The sequence below is a fragment of the Odocoileus virginianus genome, chromosome 13 (genome assembly GCF_023699985.2).
Source record: "Odocoileus virginianus isolate 20LAN1187 ecotype Illinois chromosome 13, Ovbor_1.2, whole genome shotgun sequence".
NCBI lineage: Eukaryota > Metazoa > Chordata > Mammalia > Artiodactyla > Cervidae > Odocoileus > Odocoileus virginianus.
The window spans coordinates 50,764,644-50,769,685 of NC_069686.1; positions in this window are offsets into that span (position 1 = coordinate 50,764,644).

Consider the following 5,042-nt stretch of genomic DNA (forward strand, 5'->3'; position numbering starts at 1 on the left):
ACCTCCTTCAAAGAGTAGAGAATAAATGCCCCTCCCCCCCAAGTCTACAACCCACAACTCACATCCTTCCCACGGTCCAGGCTGCTTCTTACACAGGATGAGGAAGCACCATGGTTTCTGTCATCTTTCTGTGTTGTCTTTCTCAGGTCAGGGGACCATGTCCATCGCTCTCTTTGGAATACAGTGTTATTTATTGCCTGTTATTCTAAATCTTGAAGTTATATATAACACTGTGTTTTATATAAAATTTATATAAAATTGTGACATAAACATAATGCCAAAGGGCAGAAATTTCACACAGAATTTACAAATACATAAAAGGGGACATGCCTCTAAAAGTTACCATTAAAGTAAAACAAAAATATATAAAGAGAAATGATAAGAGTCAGATAAAACAGATAATATTCTTGGTCAAATGCAGCTATGCAGGAAAAAGTTTACCAGTGGTTCATGGACCCAAACAGAAGTGTGAACCTGCTTGGTCTGATCTTCACCCTGACCACTTCCCTTCACCTTTCTTGCTCCAGTTGCCAAGCATCTCTAAGCACCACTTCCACCCCCAGCATTTGATTCAAGTGCTGCAGACTTTCATTTTCACCTTGAACATGCTTCTGCAGCTCAAACTTGGCAACTTTCCACCATTATCTGTCCTCTGCTTCTGGGCACTACCCACTGCCCCAGCCCCAGTCCCATGCGACTGGTCAGCTCAGACATCACCCCCACATCTCACCACAGGACCCTCCTGGTCTCTACAAGACACTTGATTCTTGCTTTTCTCTATATATCACCTCCAAAATTAGAGTTCAGGAAAAAGAGAGACAGACCAGAGTTACAATAGCCAACAAAGTAGCTTCTGTCTGAAACACTCTGGGTGAAAAAAGAAGAAATTTGCTGACTGATATCAACCCACAAAATCTAATGGCTCCAAATATTCACCATATTCACGTGTCTATAGAACACAGTTAGGCACTTGCCACTGATCTTGTGAATCAATTTTAAAAGCTGGTTGTCTGAGTCAATTTGACTTCTTGGTTGTTTATCTACTCTTAATTGTCAGGTGCTCTGGCCTCTAACACATGGGAATCTAGATGAAGCAACTGCTTTGTGATCTTATTTTGTGCCCGGGACCGGAGCCGGCACTGTGCATGTCCTCTCAAAGGGACTGGAGGATGAGTCCTCTTTCTCATCCCCCCTCAACTTAAAGCCGTTTTCACATTTCAAGTGTTTTAGATGTTTCATACTAATGTTCAGGCCTCATCAGAAACACAACACCAACTTTAATTTTGGGGTTGTTGGACCCAGCACAGGAGTTAAGACAAGCGGATGGATTTGAATCATGTTTTATTTATGCTGAGAAATAAAGATACACTCATGCGAGTGAAGGGTGGGATGCAGCATGAGGCAGTGCATTTTTGCAAGGCAACTGGAAGCCTTGATTTACTCCCCATCCACTAAAACTTTATAGCTTCCTCATCAAACGAGACAGGTTGCTCTCTGTCTCTTAGATGGTAAATATGGTTAATGTGTTGAGCCATAGTGCACCCATTCTTAGGTCGTTTATTAGAAATGGGAGTTATATAGTGACTCTTTCTTTGTTGCAGAGATGAGTCCCTGAGAGATCACCAAGGCCCTGGAAATGCTCAGCCTGACACTGTTGCTGGGAATCCTACTGGATAACAATAGATATAAGAAGAAGTACAGAAGAAATTTCTCACTTCTGGAATCCGTCCCTATTCTGGACATAGAATATCCTTGAGCTTTCCGTGGCAAAGAACTATTTACTTTAGTTTACTATGTCTTCTGAGTCCTCAGAGGTGGGGCACAAGAGCAGCAGTGAGGAAAAAGAGGGAAGTGAATTTAGCGATTACCCGCAGTGTGGCTTTGGGCAATGGTTGTATTATTAGAAATGCCTGGGTCAACTTGAAGTTTAGAAAGAGACAGCCCCAAGGGACATGCAGAACTATCAGAGTTTTAGGGATTTCATGATTCAGGGCCATGCTGTCCAGTATAATGTGGGCCACAACAGAAGTTTTACATTTTCTAGAGGCTATGTTAAAAAAATAAAACAAAGTAAAACAGATGGCCAGGGCAAGTTTGATGCATGAAGCAGGGCACTCAATGCTGGTGCTCTGGGACAACCCACAGGGATGGGGTGGGGAGGGAGATGGAAGCAGGGTTCAGGATGGGGGGACACATGGGCACATGTACACCCATGGCTGATTCCTGTCAATGTATGGCAAAAACCACCACAATATTGTAAAGTAATTAGCATCCAATTAAAATAAGTAACTTAATTTTTAAAAAAAGTAAAAATAAAGAGTTGGAATTAACTTTAATAACTTGTTTTATTTAACCCAATATATTTTCCTATTGACATGTAATCAGTGTAAAAAGTTATTTAGGAAACATTTTACATTTTTTCCCATACTGTTATGGACTACCTGATTGTCTCCTCCCCAATTCATATGTTGAAACGCTAACTTCCAGTGGGATGGTATTAAGGGTCAGGACTTTTGAGAGGTGATTAAGCTTACATGGTGTCAAAGAGGGTAGAGCCCCCAAAATGGGATTCGTGTCTTTAAAAGAAGAGGAAAAGAGATCAGAGCTTCTTCTACCAGCCATATGAAGATACAGCAAGAAGGAAGCTGTCCACAAGTCAGGAAGCAGGTTTATATCAAACATCAGATCTGCCAGCACCCCAATCTTGGGCTTCACAACCCCCAGAACTGTGAAAAATGAGTGCTTGTTGTTTAAGCCGCTCAGTCTATCGTAATTTGTTATAGCAGCCTAAACAGAGTAAGACATATATACTAAGTGTTCAAAATAGGGAGTGCATTATACAACCTCCAGACCGTCTCAGTTTGGACTAGCCATACTTCAAGTAACCACATGTGGCTAGCAGCTACCACTCTGGACAGTGTGGCTTTAGGGCTAGGCTGCTCAAACTTTAATGTCCATGGAACAACCGAAGTACCTCGTTAAAATGCTACTTCTGATTTCATAAGTCAGGGTAGATCCTGAGATTCTGACTTAGAAGCTTTCAAGTGCTGCCAATTCTGAAACTCATGAAACTACATTTTGAGCGGCAAGTAACTGGAGTACCCTTCTGCGGTGTACTGGCACAGGCTCATGGGACTTGACTGTGCATCTCTTCCTAAATCCACATTCAGGGATGCCACATAGGGAGCTTAAAAGCAGGAGATTTTACACAATGGAAATTGGCAAACAACACAAATCAAAGTGTTACCTTTGCTAGACAACTCCATTTCAACAGCTGTGGAACATTTACCAACAAATCACTGCTCGTGGTCCAATGGAGAATCCCCAATTTCTAGCTCTTTTTTTTCAGTTATGATATGGGTAATTTTTCTCCCTTCCTCCTACACTTGCTTTTACTCCTCCTTGTCCTTCTTCTTCCTCTTCCTTTTCCTTTTATCCCTCTCCTCCTCCTTCTGCTTATCTATAATTATCTTTTTATAGCTAACATAAAAAAATACACTTTTTTTACACAAGAAGCATACAATGTTGAGAGATAAGGGGACCTGCTTCTAGTAAATATTATGCTTTTGTGGTCTTTTAAACAAGTCTTTGAACTCTGTCACTCACTTTCCCCACCTCTAGAATGAGCATATAAACATATTTTCTCTACCTACTGAAGGTACATATTTAAAGATTAAAATGAGATGACATCTTTGATTTTCAAGGTGACTTGACAAAAATCCAAGGAAAACAATGACACAGCTGTACCTGCTGGTTAAGAAAGCCTCATAAGCCAAAACAGTCTTTAAAAAAAGAAAAAAAAATTATTTGCATGCAATATTTCCAGTTTTGAACCTTACTACAAAGCTATGGTAAATCAAGACTGTGGTGCTAGCATAAGATGAACATACAGATCAATGAAGTATTACTGAGTGAGAAATAAACTCATTCATCTATGGCCAAATGTTTCTGACACAGATGCCAACACTATTCAATGGGGAAAGAACAGTCTTTCCATGTGATGTAGGCATGACCCAATAGGCAAACACAAAATGATTAATCTGGACCCCTACCTTACACTATACACAAAAATTAAAACAAAATGGAATCAGAGACCTAAATGTAAAAGTTAAAACTATAAAACTCTTAGAAGAAAACTGAGGTGTAATTATTACTGACCTTGGAGTAGGCCACCATTTCTTAAATATAATACCAAAAGCACATGCAAAAAAAGAAAAATAGATATATTGTATGTCATAAAAATTAAAAACTTTTCTGCATCAAGGGGTATTATCAAGAAAATTAAAAGATAGCCTAAACTATGACAGATAATACTCACAAATTACAAATTTAATAAAGATTCCATAACCGGAATGTATAAAGGATTCCTAAACCAAACAGCAAAAATAACAATTAAAAAATAGAAAACGATTTGAACTGACTTTTCTCCAAAGATATGCACATGGCTAATAGGCACATGAAAAGATACTCATCTCAGTAATCATTCAGAAAATACAAATCAAAACCACAATCACAACCATTAGAATGGCTATTTAAGAAACCCAGAAAATAACAAGTGTTGGTGAGAATATATATGTATATACATATATATAACACATACATATTTAGTGAGTACAGTAAAAAAGAAACACTAGATTTTACTCTTTAAAAAGATGAAGTTTTGTTAAGCAAATTTTCTCTCAATTAAAAAAAAAGAAAAAGAAAATGTGATTACAATAATTTCTCTGATCATATTTAGTCCATTCAGCAAACAGCATCAAAACTTGGGGCTGAATTATTGTGCTGGGCACTAAACATAAGGTGCCAAGTACAACTAATACAGTCCTTGCCCGCACGGATCTTACTGTCTATCTATTCTGCCTATCCACCTACCTATGCCCCAAGATCAGCCCAGCCTACTGTTAAGAACAAGTTAACTCCACACTGCCATTACCAGGTCTATACTGGCCCAAGACATACTAGAGGCTTCCCTGGTGGTTCAGTGGTAAAGAATCTGCCTGCAACACAGAAGACATGGGTTCAATCCCTGGGTCAGGAAGATC